Source organism: Callithrix jacchus, chromosome 1 (genome assembly GCF_049354715.1).
Source record: "Callithrix jacchus isolate 240 chromosome 1, calJac240_pri, whole genome shotgun sequence".
In the NCBI taxonomy this organism is placed as follows: domain Eukaryota; kingdom Metazoa; phylum Chordata; class Mammalia; order Primates; family Cebidae; genus Callithrix; species Callithrix jacchus.
In genome coordinates this window covers 107,384,103-107,406,555 of record NC_133502.1, presented here as the reverse complement: position 1 = coordinate 107,406,555, position 22,453 = coordinate 107,384,103, and the positions used below count along the sequence as shown (strand labels likewise).

At 40.5% G+C, this 22,453-nt stretch overlaps 1 protein-coding gene across 2 annotated transcripts in view; it reads right to left on the bottom strand.

Annotated features, from left to right (window-relative positions):
- DMRT1 (doublesex and mab-3 related transcription factor 1) overlaps positions 1–22,453 on the bottom strand; it is a 130,168-nt gene that overhangs the window by 28,438 nt on the left and 79,277 nt on the right. The gene's annotated exons all lie outside the window — the stretch shown is intronic.

Here is a 22,453-nt window from a genome sequence, read left to right as displayed (position 1 = left end):
TAACATTTTATTATAAGCATGTAATATCATAATGTGTGCACAAATAGAGTATCTGGAATAAAACACAATTTAAAGCACTTCAAAGACCAAGAATCAGGCTTGGTTCCATTTACCCAAAAGAGGTTGTTACTTATAAATGAGGGCAACAGATTCTGTTCTCAAAATGTGCCTGCCACCCAAGGACCAAAATATCTGAAATTCTACCATTAAAGATCCATTTCTTTAGAATAAATGCCGATCTCCTTTTAAAATGCAGATAATCAGGAGGACTAAGGCACTGGTCCTAAGGACTAATAAAATCAATTTTATTTTACCATGTTATTTATCAAATCATATTCTCTCAAAGGAGGGAGGGGCAAGAAGGGAGTGGGCTGCTGAAAGTAAGAAAAAATTATGTATGTGTTTATGCACTTATTGTGTGAGGATGCTGGAGGGGAAATTACAACAGTCCAATCCTACGAAGCATACTGTTTCCTGGAATTACTCTTGACTGTCATCTTTCCACTGCAATCTTTCAAAAAAAACTATGGCAGGTTCAAAATTAGGAACACATAATAATTAAGGAGATCATGGAATTCCTGGACAACCAATGAAGGTAACTACAAATTAGTGAACACTACTCATGTACCAGATGCAGTCCCTTTACAAACACTATTTCACTTAATCCACACAAAAACTAAATGAAATGTATCCTATCACCTCTAACTAACAGTCAGGAAAACTAAGGTTCAGAGAGGGAAAGAAATTTGCCCAAGTCATGTTGCCGGAGGTCATATGGTTACTTAGTGACAACTCAGGTCTGAGACCACAGACACAGTACTCCTAACCATTATGCAATGCTGCCCCCTTCCAACAAATAAAAGGGAAAAGAATCTGGCCACACATGAGTGCTTAAGCCCAAAAGCCAACCACATACTCTGAAGGATACCTTTAAACTCATCTTTTCTTTAAATCACTGTATTTTGGTTAAGAAAGATAAAAATAACTTCTTTCCCATGGCGCTTTTTTGGCTTTTTGTACAAATAAATCCTCTTTAGAATGGGGTACTTCATCAGTAAATTGGAATCTGCTGGCAGATCTTTAACAAGTTATTTCCAGCAATCCTCCCTGACCCCTTGCTCCTAGCGGGACAACATATATATGGACCACATATATATCCTCACCATCCCCATGACCTTCAGACTTTAAGGAAATAAACATACTTATCAGCACCCCAAATCCAGGACATAAGTGTTAGACAACTGTGTATTACTTTCATAGAAAACATTTGGATAAATGTACTGTCATGTATGAATTCCAGTGACATGCCTGTTTATAGTGTCCCAGACGCCCCTGGTGCCAACTCTCATTCAACAGCCAACATCTCTGTGAAAGCATCACCTCACCTCCCTGTGACAGCAACCTGCATGGAGAGTAGACCATAGGCTACTTTCCACCCCAGGGCTCCTGTTACTGTCTTTCAAGTAGACAGGTGCAACTCAGAAGTGAGGGAGTTCAACACATCATTGAAAGATAAGAGCTGATGGGAAGGTAAATATTGTTTTATCCTCAGATTAATGATTCTGGGAGATTCTCTAGGAGCTCTGCCGAAAGCCCCAAATCTAACACCTGTTGCCTTCACAACTTTATGTTGGCTTTTCTTCCTCCCCCTGATCCTTCACTCTTACTCCTTGGAATAACAACCTGATATGCCATCAAAACACAAATCCTTGTTGTCTTCGGTTCTGCTTTTATGTGAAACCCAAAGTAAGACACAGATATCCTGTATATTTCACCAAGCAGCATCATATAGGGCTTGGGGGAGGCTTAAAGTCAGATCTGGGATTTAATTCCTGCTCTGCCATTTATTTGCAACATTCCTTAAGGGAGTAATTCTTTTGAGGCAGTTGGCTCAAATAACACCCAATGTTTTTTGTGAGGGTTGAAAAATAGAAATAAAGAATTTCAAAAGTCTCTTTAGAAACTTAAATTATATCAACCAAAATTTACACATGCACAAATAAACCCATGATATTGCTATGAAATGACCAATAAAACCAACAAATGTCTGGAAAATCTGACTATGAACACAAGAAAATAAACACACAGAAGAAAAGCAGTAAACGTGAGATGTACCTCCAGAACCACAGGTATAGCGTTTTTAAGAATTTAAGGGATCACCATTGCAATTTTATATTAAGTTTAAAATGAAAAATAGGCCAGGTACAGTGCCTCACATCTGTAATCCCAACACTATGGGAGGCCAAAGCAGGCGGATCACTTGAGCTCAGGACTTTGAGACCAGCTTGGGCAATGTGGCAAAACCCTGTTGCTACAAAAAATATAAAAAGTAGCTGGGTGTGGTGGCACGCACCTGTAATCTCAGCTACTCAGGAGGCTGAGGCAGGAGGATTAACTAAACCTAGAAAGTTGGAATGCAGTGAGCCATGATCACACCACTCCACTCCAGCCTGGGTGACACCCTGGGACTCTGTCTTAAATAAAAAGAAAAAAAAGGACAGGCACAGTGGCTCATGCCTGTAATCCCAGCACTTTGGGAGGCCCAGCTGGGCAGATCATGAGGTCAGGAGATCGAGACCATCCTGGCCAACATGGTGAAACCACCTCATGTCTACTAAAAATACAAAAATTAGCTAGGCATAGTGGCAACTGCCTATATCCCCAGCTACTCAGGAGGCTGAGGCAGGAGAATCGCTTGAACCCAGGAGACAGAGGTTGCAGTGAGCTGAGACTGTGCCACTGCACTTCAGCCTAGGTGACAGAGCAAGACTCCGTCAAAAAAAAATGGAAAAAGAAAACTGGTATTTCTCTTTAAAAAATGACAAATAGCCAAAACTGAGGAAGAAAGCTTGTTTTTAAAAGATTACCATAAAAGAAACAGAAAAGTTAGTTAAAAGATTTACTCCCCCATCTCCAAAAGGACCCAGGCCTAGATGGTCATGGGCAATTTTATTCAAATACCAAGATGTGATCGTTCCTGTTACTTAAAATGTCTCAGAGAATAAAGGAAGATGAATGGCTTCTGTTTCATGCTACACATTCATTATAACCATGATATAACAACATTATAAGGATAACACAAACTAGGATAGAAAGCCAAGCTCATTTCTGGAACTAAGTCCAAAAGTTCTAAATAAATACAAGCAACCTAAATTCAGCAACGTACTAAAAGGATAACGCCTCATAACCAGGCAAGATTTATTCCAGGAATATAAGAACCATTCCACATTGGGAAATTCATTAATGTGACTTACTACATCAATAAAGAGAAAAACAATGTGATCATTTTGATACATGCAAAAAAGATACTTGATATCAAAATATTTTTTTGCATTTTTAAACACGCAAAAAAAATATAATGTCCGTACTTTCTTCTTTTCTTGCTATTTTTTTGGTGGTAAAATACATGTAAACATAAAATTTACCATCCTAACCATTTTTTTAAGCGTATAGTTCAGTAGCAATTAAGTTCATTCAGGCTGTTGTGTAACCACCACCACCCTCCATCTCCAGAACTTTTTATGTTCTCAAGCTGTAAGTCTGTACCCATAAAACAGTAACTCTCCATTCTCTCCTCCCCTCAACACCCAGCAACCACTACTCCACTTTCTCTATGTTTTGACTACTCTAAGTACTTTACATATGTGGAATCACACAATATTTGTCTTCTTGTGAATGACATAGGTAACTTAGCATAATATCCTCAAGGTTCACTTGTGTTGTAACAAGTGTCAGATTTTCCTTCCTATAATACTGCATTGTGTGTGTGTGTGTGTGTGTGTGCGCACATGCGCCACATTTTCTTTGTCCACTATCTGTTGATGGTCACTTGGGTTAACTCCCATTTTATATTGTGAATAATGATGCTGTGAACATGAGTGTACGAATATCCCTCTGGACCCTGCTTTCAATTCTTTGGGGTATATATCAAGAAGTGGAATTGCTGGATCATATGGTAATTCAGGTTCATATTTTGAGGACCTACCATACGGTTTGCATAAAGGCTACACCACTTTGCATTCCCACCAACAGTGCCCAAGGGTTCCAGTTATTCCACATCATTGTCAACATTTGTCTTTTTTTTTTATAGTAGCCATCCTAATGTCTGTGAGGCAGTATCTCATTGACATTTCTTTTTGCATTCCCTAATGATTAGATATTGAGCATCCTTTCATATACTTATTAGCCATTAGTATATCTTTTTTGGAGAAATGTCTATTCAAGTCCTTTGGCAATTTTTGAAATAGGTTGTTTTGCGCTTGCTATGTTTTGGCAAATCTGTATATTTTGGATATTAATCCCTTATCAGACATACGATTTGCAAATATTTTCTCCCATTCTGAAAGCTGTGCCTCTTAACTATGTTGAATAGTGTCTTTTGATGTACAAATTTTAAAATTTTTCATCAAGTCCAATTTTTTTTCGTTTTGCTACCTGAGCCTTTAACGCCATATATAAGAAGTCATTGCCAAATCCACTGTCTTGAAGCTTTTACTCTGTTTTCTTCTAAGACTTCCATAATTTTAGGTCTTTCATTTATGTCTTTGATTCACTCTGAGTTGATTTTTGTGTATGGTATAAGGTAAGGGTCCAACTTCATTGTTTTGCATGTGGATCACCAGTTTTCCTAGCTCATTTGTTGAGGAGAATGTTCTCTATTTAATGTTCTTAGCACTTCCATCAAAAATCATTTGACCAAACATGTGAGAGTTATTTCTGGGTCTCTATCATAGTCCACTGGTCTCTATGTCTCTCTTTTTGCCAGTATAATGTCCACACTTGTAGGTATTAACGACTATTGTTATAATATATACAGAGGAGGGAGGGGGAAAATATGTAGTATCTATATGAAAGAAATTATAAAACTTCACTACACAATTTCTAGTTTTATTTTGTGTATTTCTACATTATTTGACTTTCCCCCCAATGAGCTCGTATCGCTTTTGGTAAAAATGATAAAAATAACCTTGCATGAAGCACTAAAATAGAAGGTAAGCAGAGAATAATGCAAAGCCCTCTTTATGTAGTTGTGGTCTGCATTAAGTGCCAATAAAGAAATAATAAATTCCAGAGAACAAACAAAGAGAAAGAATATACAACAGAGAACAGGACAAAGTATGTTCAGCATGTGTGGGGAAGTTTCATATTTCAAAACAAGACTGGCCATGGTAAATTAACTCTGTTTTTGTCATTCATTTTGGAAAATATCCTGACATAGGATTTTTAGAGACAGCTAATTAAAGAAGAGGACTTGGTGAATGAGGGAAGTTAGGAGTACTGGGTAGGGAGTTAAGATGGTTCCCAGCACATGGTGCAATTTGGGAGTTAAGTACAACAGGAATGAGCAGACAGTTAAAAGGAGGTCCTTAGTGGCCTGGTAAGTTGTCTCTAGAGCAGAGGGTGGGCACTGTCAAAGCATCTTGAAAGGAAGAAGCTGAACTATCTAGGACAGACAGAAGATGAGCAGGGCTAGATAAGGATCCACTAAATCATGTAAACGAAGAGGATTCTTAGGGGAAAAGATGCATATGGCATAAATGGATGTCACTGGTACCTTTGAGGTAGCCCTAGAAAGTTATGGAGTGGGGCAACCCAACCTAACCAGTGAAGGCAGGGGTGGGTTACAAGATTACCCATTAGTTGACAACTCCACCACCCACTTCTTCATAGATTAATAGTTACCTTAAAGAGTTCAGTAAACAAGGAAATAAGGCTATTAGTGTTAAACATGATCAAGGCCGTACGTGAAAAACCTCACATTCTATAGTGAAAGAATAATGCTTTCCTCCAAAATCAAGAACCAAACAAGGATGCTCACTTTTGCCCCCTCCATTCAATATAATACTGTAAATTAGAGTCCGAGCAAATAGGCTAGAAATAAAAAAGCATCCAAATTGGAAAGAAAGAAGTACAATTATCTTTGTTCACAGAGGATGTAAACTTACTATAGAAAATACTAGAGAATCCACACACAAAAAAACTGATAGAGCTAATAAATTCAGCAAAGTTGTAGGACATAAAATCAACACACAAAAATCAGCTGTATTTCTATATATTAGCAACAAAAAAATTAAGAAATTCTATTTACAATACCATCAAAAATAATACTCAGAAATAAATTTAACCAGGGAAGTGACAGGCACAGAAAACTATTAAAAATTGCTTAAAGAAACTTTTAGATACGTAAATAAATAGAAAGACATCCAATGTACATGGACTGGAAGACTTAACATTGTTAAGATGACAAAAGTACCCAAAACAATCTACAGATTTAACTCAATTTCTATTTAAATATCAGAATCTGTTTTTTGCAGAAATAGAAAAGTGCATTGTAAAATTAATATGGAATTCCAAGGCACATCAAATAACCACAATACCTTGAAAAGAAAGAACAAAGTTGGAAGGATCAGATTTCTACAAAAGCTGCAGTATAAACCCTCAAATATGCAGTCAACCAATTTTTGACAAGTGTGCTAAGACCACTCACTGGGAAAAGGAGTCTTCAATAAATAATGTTGGGAAAAAGGGATGTCCACATACCAAAGAATGGAGTTAGATCCTTGCCTTACATTATATACAAACAACAACTTAAAATTAAAGATCTTAAGAACTAAAACTGTAACTATAAAACTTAAAAAAAAAAGAAGTAAATATTTATAACCTTGGATTTGACAATGGTTTCTTAAATATGACACCAAAAGCACAGGCAACAAAAGAAAAAATAGATAACTTGGACTTTATAAAAATTAAAAAAAAAATTGTGCAAAACACACTAAAAAGAGTAAACAGACAACCCACAGAATGAGGAAAAATACTTGGAAATCACAGCCTTTAAAGGATTTATATCCAGAATATAATAAAGAACTCCTACAACAACAAAAAACAAAAACCCAAACAACCCAATTTTAAAATGGGCAAATGATTGGAATAGGCATTTCTCCAAAGATGACATATAAATGACCAAGAAGGACATGAAAAAAATGCTCAATACCATTAGTCATCAGTGAAATGCAAATCAAACCCACCATCAGATTCCACTTTACACCCATTAAAAAGGCTATTATCAAAAAAATGGAAAATAACAAGAGTTGGGAAGGATGTGGAAAAACTGGAGCCATCATGCACTTCTGACTGAAATGTAAAATCATGCTGACACTGTGGAAACCAGTTTGGCAGTTCTGCAAAAATTTAACCATAAAATTACTATATAACACAGGAATGCTACTCCAAGGTATATATCCAGAAGAATTGAAAGCAGGCACTCAAACAGTACTTATACACCAAAGTTCACAGCAGCATTATTTCACAATAACCAAAGGGTGGAAACCCAAGTCCCCATCAACAGAAGAACAGATAAATGAAATAAGGCATACATATAACAATGCAATATTACTCAGCCATAAAAAGGATGAGGTTCTGACACATGCCACAACATGGATGAACCCTGAAAACACTGTGCTTAGTGAAATAAGCTGGATGCAAAAGGACAAATATGGCATCATTCCATTTATATAAGGTATCTGAAATAGGTGAATTTGCCAAGATGGAAAGGAGAATAGAGATGACCAGGGGCAGGAGGAAATGGAAAATGGGAAGTTATTGCTCAAGAGGTAAAGAGTTTTTGTTCAGAATAATGAAAGAAAAAGTTCTGCAAATAGATAGTGGTGATGGCTATACAAGACTGTGAATCCATTTAACGCTACTGAATTGTATACTTTAAAAATGTTAAAGTGGCAAATCTTAACATTTTATGTTACGTATATTTAACACAGTAAGAAAAAATGTAATGAGAAAAGATTATTAGGGCTTCCTTGAAGAATACTTTTTTTTTTTTTTAGACGGCATCTTGCTCTGTTGCCCAGGCTGGAGTACAATGTGGCATGATCTCAGCTCACTGCAACCTCCACCTCCCAGATTCAAACGATTCTCCTGCCTCACCCTCCCAAGTAGCTGGGATTACAGGCACCTGCCACCATGCTCAGCTAATTTTTTGTATTTTTAGTAGAGACGGGATTTTGCCATGTTGGCCAGGTTGGTCTCGAACTCCCGACCTCAGGTGATCCACCTGCCTCAGCCTCCCATGTGTGAGCCACTATGCCCAGCCTGAAGAAAACATTATTAATATAGTCTAGCAACCTTACAGGAAACGTTAAGTGGAAGAAGACAATGGCCCATTGAAAAAGCTAAGAAGAAATCCAGGAGATAGTTCTTTCATCTAGTGTTAAATATGAAACAGCTATTTCATAACCACTGAGCTAGACTACAATCAAACTGCAGTATCTATGTCCTACCAAGAAGGGTGCAGACCTCTGATCAGTCTAATTTGCAAAAAGAATGCATACATTTAAGTGGTTCTCTTTTGATTCCCCAAGTAAATAAGTAAGTATCAAGCAACAAACATCCTTTATAAAGAAGTGGAGACAGGCACGTCAAAGAGCGAGAAATATATTTTCCAAAATTCACTTTATTTTCTTAGAAATGACTGAGACAAGAAACAATGCTTTGCCAAGCTCTGTGCATCGTTGCCACATATGAAGTAGTGGTTAGAGACAGGCTGCTACCCAGAGTTGTAGAATTACAATAAAGTGTCTCTAGCATTGAAAATGACTTTGGGATATTTCACTTACGGAAGAGTAGGGATAGGTGGCACTTTTTGACCTAACAATATACAGAATTTCCTCTCTGGTTTCACAGCAGGAAAGTGCTATTCACAGGATTAAAAAAATGAACAAATCATTTGCCTCCATTTCCTAGAGACAAACATTTGGTTTGGTAAGTAAACAAAACAGTCATTTATCCCCAAAATACCACTTGGGTGGATATAAACAGTTCTGATTTACTCCAACGGGTCTGGAGGGGGTGTAATTCATTACAGTCCACTTAGCACTGTAACAACTGCTTTTCAAAACCCGACATTGATTCATGAAAATGAACATACGGACTCTCTTTGCAGCATAAACTCTCACAGCCTCAGGCAAGTGCTGGTAGAAATGTAGTACAAGGCATTGCGAGACTGGTATGTGGAAGCAAGCAATTACACCAGTATTTAACCCAATCTATCGCTCATCAGAAAAGTGCTTAGCACTGGAGTCAGATGCAGACAAGCTGACAAGAAGCACAGCCACTTAACTGTCCCCTCCAGCAATTACAGTCTCTCAACCCAAGAGTGTGTCAAATTAAAACAACTACACATTGACTTTTCACTTCTGTAAACATTAAGAGGTGATTGACAATTTCAGGCTGCAACCAGCCAGGCATTATCCATCTGCCCCTCCTTTGCCAATCTGCTCTTAGCTCTGATAGTCTATTTAGGAATATTCCTATAGGATACCAGAAGTTATGGGGTTTTCCACTGGAGCTTACCATTTTTACATATAAGCAGCTACAGATGATCCCTAAAAACTAGGTATTTTTAAATTACCATTAGTCACTTTTAATTAGAAAAACTCTAGTCGCTTACAACTAGAAAAATAGACAATCATCCAGTCTTTAAATGCACTACTATTCTCACTGCTTCTATTATAAATCCTGATTTTGGAAGAATTCCCTTCCCTGGCTACCCTATGCACCTTTATTTCAGAACTGTAGGAATGATATAGTTGAGACAGCTGGGAGAGACAACCGAAAGTAAGATAACCAAGAAAATATTCACCAAAGAGATCCAGGCATATCAAGAATCTCAATTTTGTAGGCTTGTGCCTAGGATTCAACATTCAATGTCTAGTGTTCTCTGATGCTCACAGAAAAGGGCCATAGTCACTTGAAAATGTCATTTTCACTCTTTTGCCACTTTGTCCTCTTGGCGCCAAGACCATTTAATGGAGGATAACAGAGTGTTTAACAAATAGTGCTGGGAAAACTGGATATTCACATGCAAAAGAATGAAGCTGGACTCTTCCCTTGAGTTAATTTTGTATATTTGAGTAATATACAAAATTAACTCAAAATGGATTAAAGACCTGGATTAGACCTAAGAGCTAAAACTATAAAACGCTTAGAAGACAATATGACACTGGATTTGGCAATGAGTTCTCTTTTTTAAATTTTTACTTTTTCTTTCATTTTTGAGATAGGTTCCCACTCTATTGCCCAAGCTGGACAGCGGTGGCGCAATTACAGCCCAACTGCAGCCTCAAACTCCTGGGCTCCGGCGATCCTCCTGCCTCAGCTTCCTGAATAGGTAGGACTATAGGTGCATGCCACCACACCCGGCTCTGATTTCTTCAATGTGACACCAAAAGCATGGGCAACAGATGAAGAAACACAACAAACTGGACTTCATCAAAAATTAAAAACGTGTATGCATCAAAGGTCACTATGAAAAGAGTGAAGAGGCAACTCACCAAATGGGAGAAAATATGTGCACATCTTCCATCTGACGAATGCTGCATCCACGCTTTTGGTTTTAATGAAAGCATCCTTGCCAAGTCTCCAACGCATACAGGCTGCCCCAAGGCCATAAGACAAGTTTTCCACTCTGGGCAAGTACTATTCTTGGACTGAGATCAACCAAGTTCTAGTTGAGTTACTCACTTCCATCACCTATTTTTTTTTTTTAATGTGCATCCGAGGTTAGGTCCAAGGACCAACTAATTCTGTCAGCAGTCACTCAGTAAGTCTGTCAGTAAAAGCTCCTCAACCCCACAGGGTATTAGAATAAGGGCTGATGTTCCCACAAAAGCCAAGACCTTTAAATGGTGTTTGTGAGCATATGGGACTTGTTTTCTCAGGTTTAAACCCTGCACTGTCCTTTCCTGTCACTGTAAAAAATCCAAAAAGTTGCTGAATACAACTTCCTAACTTCCTATGATGATGGTAATGTTCTGTTTCTGCACTGTTTCTGCAATATCCAGTATGACAGAACTAGCCTTTTATAGCCACATAACAGCTTGAAATGAGCCTGGTGTGACAAAGGAATTGGATTTTCCATTGCAATTAATATTTAAATAACCCTATGTGCTGGTAGCTGCTGTACTGGATAATGCAGGTCTAAGATATCAGGCTAAGACAAGAGTTTCAGTGCTGGTTTGACAGCCTGAGTCTGAACGTGTCCAAGGAAAAAACCCAGTCAGGAGAGCTAAGGTCACCCTGCTCCACTCCTAGCTGTGTTACCCATTCTCTCTATTCAGCAATCAGCTTATGGATAAAATAGGATCCATGATTTTTGCTCTACCTACATGTGGTACCACAGAAACATACTTGGTCTTTGTCCTGGTTCCTGGTACAGAGTTCCTACAACGCTTCGAATTTTCTGAGTGGTAAGGGTGCTAGAAGCCTCTTTTGCTCTAATAAGGTGACTTGGCAGCAGGCAGTTAGGTAACTTCAGGATGGGGGCTTGTCGCCCGAATGACCAAGCCTTGATTAAAAGCTTGGAGCTCTCAGCCAGGCGCAGTGGCTCACGCCTGTAATCCCAGCACTTTGGGAGGCTGAGGAGGATGGATCACCTGAGGTCAGGAGTTAGAGACTGGCTTGGCCAACACGGTAAAACCCTGTCTCTACTAAAAATACAAAAATTTGTGAGGCATGGTGGTGTGAACCTGTAATCCCAGCTACTCGGGAGGCTGAGGCAGGAGAATCCCTTGAACCCAGGAGGTAGAGGTTGCAGTGAGCGGAGGTCGTACCACTGCACTCCAGCCTGGTCAACAAGAGCAAAACGGAAGGGAGGAAGGCAGGGAGGGACTCTCAAAGAGCATAAAGGCTCTGTGACCACCCTCACCCCCTAATACCTTGCCCTATGCACCTCTTCCATTTGGCTGCTCCTGAGTTGTATCCTTTATTTAAAAAACTACTAAGAGTAACTAAAGCACTGTCTGAGTTCTGTGAGTCATTATAGAGAATTACTGGACCTAAAGGGGGTTGTAGGAACCCCCAAATTTGTAATCAGCTGGGTAGAAATATGCATAGCCTGAGCACCCCATTTTCAGCTAGAGCTAAAATGGGGGCAGTTTTGTGGGACTGAGCCCTTAACTTGTGGCATCTGGGCCAACTTCCAAAAGTTAGTGTCAGAACTAAATTGAATTGTAGGACACCAAGTTTGTGTCAGAAGGGAAAAAAACCTCTTGTTACCTACTAAGATTGTTGTTAGGACTGAACAAAATGATCTATGTCTAAGTGCTTCCAAGAGTAAAAGATTATTTTTCCTATTCGGATGGTCTGTAACAGACAGTAGATCGTTCATGAATGTTAGCCATAATCAGTATACTCTGAAGTTATCTTTGCACTGGTTTATTATAACATCAAGAAATAATGCACTGCTCTCCCATTCACATCCCCACGTGTGGAGTCCCAAATTCTGCCGTATTTGCCAGGAAAACTGGCAAAGTCTCTCATTTTAGCAGTACATCAGAGTTAAATTGTTTAAGGTTATGCAGAATATTTCTTAAAAGACAAAGATGGCAAGGATTATAAATTCTTTTCTAAAATTCAGAGGTAGAAAAGAAACAAAATGAAACTCTAGGGAGTTAAATGAGCCGGTGAGTCGGGTGTGCGTGACCACTGCGTTCTCTGTCTCTGGAAACCACTACTGGCTCCAGGGATGCAATCTGTAGAAGAGGGCCTGACATGGGCTGGGCTCTCTGTCAGAGGTAGGACGGTAAGTGATCAGCAATTGAGGCAGCAAGACCAGAAAACATACTCCGTTCATTTTACACACATTGACCCACCAAATATCATCAAGAAGAGATATTTAGAGCCATAAAACCCTTCAATAGTGTTAGCGACTGAATTTAGAGTCTCTGCCAGAACTGCTGAAGCCCTACTTCCCGATGTGACTCTTTTTGGAGATAGGACCTTTAGGGAGATAACTAGGGTTAAATGAGGTCATAGTCTAGGACTAGTGTCCTTATAAGAAGAAGAGAGAACAGAACTCACATTCCATTCTCTCTCTCTCTCTCTGTACACACACACATACACACACACACACGAAAAACCATGTGAGGATGTAAGACAGCAGTCTACAACCCAAGAAAGAAGCTTTACCAGAAACCAATTCTGACAGCACCTTGATCTTGGACTTCCAGCCTCCAGACTGAGATAATAAATTTCTGTTGTTCAGGCCACCCAGTCTATGCCTTTTTGTTACAGGAGCCTGACCAGACTAACTGAAATAGTATTAGCATAACACAGGAAAATAACACAGTCTGGATTGCTCAATGTCCATATGCACCACTTTCCTCTCACTGCATAGAGAAGGTTCTACTCATTACATTCCTATGCTGAATTCAAAGAACTGGTAATGAAATGAGATAGAATAAATATTTCACTTTGATAATGTTGTGGTTTAATAGTTTTTCTTGGTCCTGTAATAGTTTTGAACTCAAAATAAACAAAGCCCCTCCATATAATGGAATGTTATTTGACTACAAAAAGAAATGAGGCTCCGATACATGCTACAACATGGAAAAACCCAGAAAATATTATGCTAAATGAAAGAACTCAGACACAAAAAAAACACATATTCTGTGATCCATTTTATACAAAAAGTCCAAAAAAGGTAAATCCATAGAGACAAAAAGTAGACTAGTATTTTGCCAGGGGCTGGAAGGGAGAAATGGGCATGATATGGGGATTGTTTGGGGATGATGGAAATGTTTTGGAATTCGTTAGCGGTGATATTTGCATAACTTTGTTAATATACTAAAATCCATGGAATTATACATTAAAAAGGACAAATGTTATGGTATGTGAATTATATTTTAATAAACAGCTATAAAAAAAACCAAACAGATAAACAGGCTGGGTACAATGGCTCATGCCTATAATCCCAGTGCTTTGTGAGGCCAAAACAGGAGGGCTACTTGAGGCCCAGAGTTTGAGACCAGTCTCAGCAGCATAGCAAGAACCCGTCTCTACAAAAAAAAAATTTTTTTAATTAAAAAAATCTCCAGGTATGGTGGTGCATGCATGCCTGTAGTCCTATCTACTTGAGAGGCTGAGGCAGGAGGATCACTTGAGCCAAGGAGTTCAAGGCTACAGTGAGCTATTATCACCCAATTGCACTCCAGTCTGGGCAACAGAACGAGGCTCTGTCTCCAAAAAACACCATACACAAATAAATAAAATTTAAATTTCAGAAACAATTTTTTAGTATAATAAAATATTCATCAGCCAGTTGCGGTGGCTCACATCTATAATCCCAGCACTTTGGGAGGCTGAGGCGGGGGGATCACGAGGTCAAGAGATAGAGACCATCCTGGTCAACAAGGTGAAACCCCATCTCTACTAAAAATACAAAAATTAGCTGGGCATGGTGGTGTGCACCTGTAGTCCCAGCTACTTGAGAGGCTGAGGTAGGAGAATTGCTTGAACCCAGGAGGCGGAGGTTGCGGTGAGCCGAGATCGTGCCATTGCACTCCAGTCTGGGTAATTAATTAATTAATTAAACATTCATAATATGCTTATACTAAACATTTGTTGTTGTTCATCTGAAATTTAAATATAACTGAGTGTCCTATATTTTATCTCAATGAAGTGATTGTACGTGTTGGGCTGACCACCTTGGCAAAAACCAACTACTGGGCTGATGTGGGTATAAACTCTCCTTCTCTAGGAGTTAAGGCCAGTGGAAAGCTTCTGGCTCCTCTACCGCCCCTAGAGGTCAAGTGCCATATGCCTGCGATTGTTTCTGTTGCTGCCTCAGGATGCTCAGACCTGGCACAGTTAATCATGTCGAGTAAGAAGACACTGCAACTAAGAGGCAGAGGGTATGGCTGGAAAGGCCAGGTTAACCTCTGCATTTAAATCCCTAACCCAGACCTGATGCAAGTATACATGGGGGAGAGGTCTTGGATTCAATGTAGACCCAGGTGTTTAAAGACCACAAAATGATTCTCCTAACAATCCCGCTACACTTAACATAGAATTTTAAAATATGTGCGTTAAGCAGATGATCATGGGACTGCGGAGCCTGCTGTTGTCTCTGAATATTATTTTTTTATGGAACTCATTTTTAATATCGGCACTTTTAGCGTGAATGTAAATAAACCTGATCATGCAATAAATTCAGTGTGCTCTTTTATTTTGCAGATTTACGCTAAAACACCATCAATCTCTTGGAAGCAGCATCTTTCAAGATAACAGTAGGCAGCACTACGATTTTGATACCCACTAAAACAAATAATAAGTAAGCCACCGACTTAGCATACCTCCCCAAGCAGATATGCTCAACCGGACAGGAAAGACGCTCCACAACGGGTGGCAACAGTTATATGGGTTTCTCCTCATTGCCCTCCCATCAAAGGGACATTCCAGTGTACCACAGTACTCCCAGGAGAAAGTGTTCCAAGTTTTCATAAGAAAGGATGGCAAATATGGTCACTTCACATGCAGCAAAATCAAAGCTGCTTCTAAATGGAAATAACTATCTACTCTACTTCCCCCAAAAGATTCCATTTATGCCAATTTCGATGAACAACAGTTTGGAAGGTACATAAAATCTGGTCACCATTCTTTACACCAGGAAGTGCATTTGGAACCTGACCTCAGCATCTATGGTATATACCCTGTGTATATGGGCAGGATGGGAAGTATATGCCTATACATAAATATAAATACATATAAAGCTAACTTTCAGTGTTCAGAAAACAAAAGCTATCCCCATATAACAGCCAAATTCTGACATAACTCAATTTGGACACCTCATCTGGTGTGCACTGCACTCATTCCTAGTGTAAACCCCACCGCGCCGGGCAATGATATACTGTAATGTCACATCGCAATCTGGATTTACTATAAAGGGCCGCTGACGAGCTTCAAAGCAGTAAACATTGCAGCGAGGTGTATTTCACACTGAGCTGGTTTTTATGAAGAACACTTCACCGCCCAGGCACGGCACCTGGATGATGAATGGTGAAAGATGCATGACAAGCTTCATCATTGTTTGTAAATCTTAACTGTTCCTGCTCACTAACTCTGGAGGCAATTTTCAAAGACAGCGGCCGACAGAAGGACAGCACAGCTTTCCTGAAGGTTATTCAAGTTGTACTTGGCCTGGGCCATGCTTCTGAAGAGCCTAGCAGGGAAAATAAACTCCATAAGTACTCCACGCCATCCCTGAAAAAAATTGCTAGGGTCCTGTGGATTCAAGTCAGATTCAAATGAGGAAATCTTATGAGTGATGATGCTGGATGCTCTAACCCAACTGGCTACTGTCACATCCAAGAAGGGCCCAGCAGACAGATGCCAGTTCTTCAGGATGTTTAAATACAAATGGTCTCTAAATGAGTAACAGAAACTGGCAAACTTGATGACTTGTGATGTGCCCAAAAGAGACTTGGGACCCTCTACCAAGCAGACAAGTAGGGAACTCACTGCCACACCTAAATCCCATGAAGATAATAACATCAGCATTGACAACATAGACAAGCAATGTTTTCTAGTAATTATGTTCAACCTATGTCAGAGCATTTAGGAATTCCTAAAATGTAGTTTCCAGAGCTTTTCTGCTTTCTTTCTTTCTCTCTCTCCCTCCCTCTCTCTCTCTCTCTCTCTCTCTCTCTCTCTCTCTCTCTCTCTCTCTCTCTCTCTCTCTCTCTCACCCCCCCCCCGCACCCCCCACAACTCCATGTCTGCTCTAGGCTGCAATCTTTAGCCAAAATGAAAATTTCTGTGTAGTTGCTCTGTGTACTGAATCTATAGCTTTTAAAGAATAAATTAAAGACGTAAAAGCAATCCCGTGATAAGCCACTGACAGACTATGTGGAGATTAAATAACATCTTCCTCAAAACTTATCTTCTGGCGGGGCACGGTGGCTCACGCCTGTAATCCCATAACTTTGGAATCATCTGAGGTCAGGAGTTTGACAGATCATCTGAGGTTAGGAGTTTGAGACCAGCCTGGCCAACATGGTGAATCCCTGTTTCTACTAAAAATACAAAATTTAGTCAGGTTTGGTGGTACACCCTGTAATTCCAGCTACTCAGGAGGCTGAGGCAGGAGAATCGCTTGAACCTGGAAGGTGGAGGATGCAGTAGGACAAGATTGTGCCATTGCACTCCAGTCTGGGTGTCAGAGCAAGACTCTAAAAAAAAAAAAAAAAAAAAAAATCTTCTGAGGAAAACTGGCCGGCCTCTTAGTCACAGTAATTTTAACAATAAAATAACAATTAGGATATGTAACCACTTAACAGCTGATGCCCACAGGGAAAAAAGAAAATAAATATTTTTGGAGTACTTGTGTTTCTATTTGCACTTACGATTCAAAGCTAATCACTATTTAATTTTGTGATTCCTGCCCTTAGCAAATGTTAACCCCTCCCACTTGACTCTCTCTTATTCAATAAAAGGAAAATTCAAAAATAACCACAAAATTAAAAGTTACTTTACTGTGCTAATAAAGGTATCTTAAAGTTTATACTGAGCTTTGGGAATAGCAATGTAAAGATAAATACCACATCTGATATGCTGAAGGGTTTAAGTTTGCTTTTGAGTTTTTTACTATGGCACTAATGGGCTACAGAAAGACACCCCCAGATGGGGGCATTTCTGCATAAGGCATGTGCTAACAGAGCAGGTTTTGGAATCTCATCACTTCAGCTGAAGAAACTGCATCCATGCCTTTAGTCCCTGCAGATAGAATATTCCCAAGTGCACTCTTGAACCCAATCACAGCCAGCATATCGTTGAAAATACTTAAGACATGGGTGCTAGACTGTAGCCCAGTGAGGCCTCAGATAAACTGCATCATCACTGAGCTGCAGTTCCTCCATCTGCCACACGGGAACAGGGCCCCTTCCCTCCCCTACCTAACAGGCATTGTCTCTATGTCTCAGTGTCCTCATCTGTAAAATGGGGATAATAGCATTATTAAGAAAATTAAATGAGTTATACATAGAGTGGAAGACATTGTCTTACAGGCACTGGAAGAACTACACATGTGTTTGTAAATAAAGAAAAAGAAAAGGAAGGAAATGAAAAGAAAAACACAGGATATACTAGAAGAAAGAGAACCCAGGAAAGTGATTCAGGGATCTGAGCTCGTAGGCTGGCTCCTCCTCTCAAATACTAGCAACAGGGCTTAGAGGAAGTTACGGAACTCTGCCTGCACACCCACCCTCTCTGTTAAGTGTGAATATTGAATAAGCACCTCTGACGCTCTGGCAGGGCTGCATTCTTAATCAAATAAAAGTTGCATATAAAAATTAAGTCCCTAAAATTCAAGTTTTCCAAAGGGAAGATTCTACGCCATAAATCCAAGATGTCTGTGGCCTGGGGACAGTTCCCCATGTTTGTTGGTGTCTGGTTTATTTCACTGGGTGCTTCACCAGAAAAACTAACTCCAGGTAGATGAGGAACAAACAGAAAATATTCCACCGTTTGTTTCTTAAATGAGTAAGAAACAACAAACCATCCCAGGAACCGTCTGAGAATACTGCACGATGCCAGGCACCCAGACGAGTACAAAGCTGACCCTCCGTGTGGGCACACAACCTGATAATTCTTGCTAACGTGCTGCAGTGAATAGACCTTATCCTTACATGAGTGAGTCTGACCTCCCTGAGGTAGGCCCCTGGGAAGTGCATGCTATTTCCAGACTATAGCCTGGTACAGCCTTTGTCAAATGGCAGCATTTTACACAGAGGACACGTTAGGAGCCCGACGGCTCTCAATCTTGCCCACAGTTTGCCTTGTGGGGTGCTCTTTGTATGGAGAAAGAGAAAGAGGTTTCTCCATACAAAGAAATCCACTTGTCCTCATGTCAGCTTGCTTCTGCACTATTCTTTAGGCATAAAGGGACCTGCTGGTCTTCTTCACATTCCCTGTAAAGCACCAGTGTGTTTTACTTGCCAAACATATCATAAGTGTAATGTATTAAAAATACATATTTAAAGCTGCCATTTCCAAATGTTTATTATCTGCTTAAAATTAGTATGCTCCATCTTCCTCACTTGGCAGATTATGATGTCTAGCTAATTTCAAGAATCGTGATACACACAGGCTTAGCCCTCCTTAATGATAGTAATCATTTTCATTTGTTCAGCCCACTGCCAGGCACTTGCTGAAATAGAAAGATACGTACACCATAGTAAAGGGTCTACATACAAGAACAGGAGAGTTGACAGATTCTGCCATACTTTTACATACTTCCTTATGTGATCCACATATAAAAATAGATACATCTGTTATTATTGTTTTCCCCTTTCCAGATGTAACTGAAGCTCTAAGAGATTGATCAGGCCAGCCGCAGGGGCTCATGTCTGTAATCCCAGCACTGTGGGCGGCCGAGGCAGGCAGATCACTTGAGGTCAGGAGTTCGAGATCAGCCTGGCCAACATGGAGAAATCCCGTCTCTACTAAAAATACAAAAGTTAGCTGGGTATGGTGGCATGCACCTGTAATCCCAGCTACTCAGGAGGCTGAGGTAGGAGAATCACTTGAACTCAGGAGATGGAGGTTGTGGTGAGCTGAGATCACGGCACGGCACTCCAGCCTGGGAGACAGAGACTCCGTATCAAAAAAAAAGAGAGACTGTTCATCTTACTACTGCCTCCAAACCTGGGGACCTGAGCAAGACCTCCTCTCCTGAGATGGCTCCAACACCCTTCCATTCACTGGCCTTGCTGCGACTGAAAGCTCTACTTACTTCTCTGTTCCAAGCTAAAGCTGAGAATGAAACGGTCACATAAGGAAAACAGATTTACCTTTTCTTTGAAATTTAGCGAATAATAAGTTATTTCTAAAGTGTCAAGTTTAAATTAAACTCAACGTTTTCTAAACGTTGCTTAAAACACATTCAGCTTTCCTTAAAGCAGAGAAAGATAAGGGTTGATGTTTTTCGCTCCTACTGACTGAGAAATATGGCTCAGGGCAGAATGCACACACAACAAATGCAGCCCTCTGATTCCCTGGCCCATTCTCCTTCATGCCAGAGACAAACTCGAAAACATTTCGAAAGCATCATTCACCCTTACAAGAAGAGCTATGTGAAATGGCCACACTGCCCTTGAAGGAAAACAATGGTGGAAAGCCATGATAACACCTGCCATCCTTTCCCTGCATTTTTGTGATTATTGAGCTTGTTTGTACATTAGACACCATTTCATCCTCACAACATTGGTGTGGCCTCCACAGAGCCAATATCCTCACCCTCTCTCAGCAGGTAGGGAAACTGAGGCTCTCAGGGAAGCATCTGGTACTGCCATATAACCTGCCAAGTCATGGGCCCCATTCAGATTCTACACACAGAATTTTCTACCACCCTACATGGCCACTTGTCGCAGAATGTCACCTCACCTCGCATAAAGGGCACCTTCGGCATTCTGTATCAAGAGCAAGTAGATCTGAGGGTGCTCCCAACAGAAAGGGTCTGCCTCAGTGTTCTCACCTGCATAACTGGAAGGTGCAGCCAGATGACCTTTTCCTAAAAGTCCAACTCTGACATGCAGCATGAAGCAAGTCTACGCCCTGAGGTGCAAGCTACCACTTTGCATGCAGTCCTGGTCATCATGAAGGAGAGGCCTATGGCATCACTGAAATCAGGCACTGCTAGACTTCCTGGCCCACAACATCACTAATGCCAAATGGATTGGAAAAGTCGTATTTGGGAGCGCAGAGGCCTCTGCAAGCTGCTCACACAAAACAGAGGAGCATGAGGCCTTCACCTCCACAGGGCCTGTCACTGACGGTGGCCATCTGACCTCTGAGTAAAATACAGATGCTCTGCAACTCACTTCATAGAGCTGCTGACAGCCTGTGTGTGTTAGGTAATATATGAACACTTCATGATCTGTAAGAAACACTTCAAATGTTTCTTTCTCTTGAAGAGTGCAGCTTGGATGTGAAGGAAGGCTGAGGTTGCATGGTAGGCTACCACTCTGAGTTGGAAGAAGCTAAAGAACCAAAAGAAATAAGTCACCATTTCTAACCTTTAAACTGAAATCACAAAATAAATAAACAAAAATATCTAAGTGTATTACCTTCACCATCTGAAACCTAACTAAACCTTTTGGCAAGTGTGAGCCAACCACGTACTCCAGGAACTTATACTCAAGAATTCAACATGCAGAGAACGATGCCTGTTCTCAGATGTTCAGTGCCACCCACGTCTAGACAGAAGTGCAACAGTTAAAACAGAGGGGCTGCTGTGGAATCTCTCTTCATCCGCAGTTGGGGAAGCATAGTTTCAAAGCTGTTCCCACTACCACTTCCTGAACAGCTTGCATCTGTTACTATAAAGTGGCCATACTCTTACATAAGCCAACCCTCCATCTGGGCATGAGATAAGTGATCTTCAAACTATCTGTGGAGCAGGAGGGGACTGCTTTAATTTTTTTTTTTCCATTTCCAACCCACTGTGATCTGATACTTTGGTAAAATACAATAAAAATGAATTACTAGAGCCCTCCAAATTTTTTCCTTGTCCAGGTGTGGTGACTCACATCTGTAAACCCAGCACTTTGGGAGGCCGAGGTGGGACGATTGCTTGAGCCCAAGAGTTCAAGACCAGCCTAGGCAACATGGCAAAACTCCATCTCTACGTAAAATACAAAAAATTAGCTGGGTGTTGTGGTGCTCACCTGTAGTCCTAGCTACCTGGGAGGCTGAGGTGGGAGGATCACCTGAGCCTGGGAAGTTGAGGCTGCAGTGAGCTTTAATCGCACCCCTGCCTGTGCTACAGAGCTGGAGTGCTGGGTGCAGTGTGGGTCTCAGGGTCTTGCTCTGTTGCCCAGGCTGCAGTGCAGTGCAGAAACTCCTGGGCTCCAGTGATCTTCCTGCCTCACTCTCCCAAGTAGTTAGAACTACAGGTACATGCTACCAAACCCGGCTAATTTTTTTTGAGACAGAGTCTTGCTCTGTTGCCCAGGCTGGAGTGCAGTGGGGGGATCTCGGCTCACTGCAACCTCCACCTCCCGAGTTCAAGCAATTCTCTGCCTCAGCCTCCTGAGTAGCTAGGATTATAGGGATGCACCACCATGCCCAGCTAATTTTTGCACTTTCAGTAAAGACAGGGTTTGATCATGTTGGCCAGGCTGGTCTTGAACTCCTGACCTCGTGATCCACCTGCCTCAGACTCCCTAAGTGGTGGGATTACAGGCATGAGCCACTGGGCCCAGCCCAAATCCAGCTAACTAAAAAAAAAAAAAAAATTTTTGTAGCAATGGGGTCGCACTATGTTGCTCAGGCTGGAAACTATTTTTTAAATGGAAACAGGTGTTGGCAAGGATGTGGAGAAACTGGAAGCCTCATATGTTATGATTAGAATGTAAAACAATGCAGCTGCTGTGGAAAACAGTAACATGTTCTTCAAAAATTAAATACAGACTTACCATAAGACCCAGCAATTCCACTTCTAGGCATACACCAAGAAGATATGAAAACAGATATTCAAACAAAGACTTGTACACAAATGTTTAAAGTGGCACTATTCACATTAGCCAAAAGGTGGAAACAACACAAATGTCCCTCAACTGATGAATGACTAAACAAAATAGGGTATATTCATCCATACTATGGAATG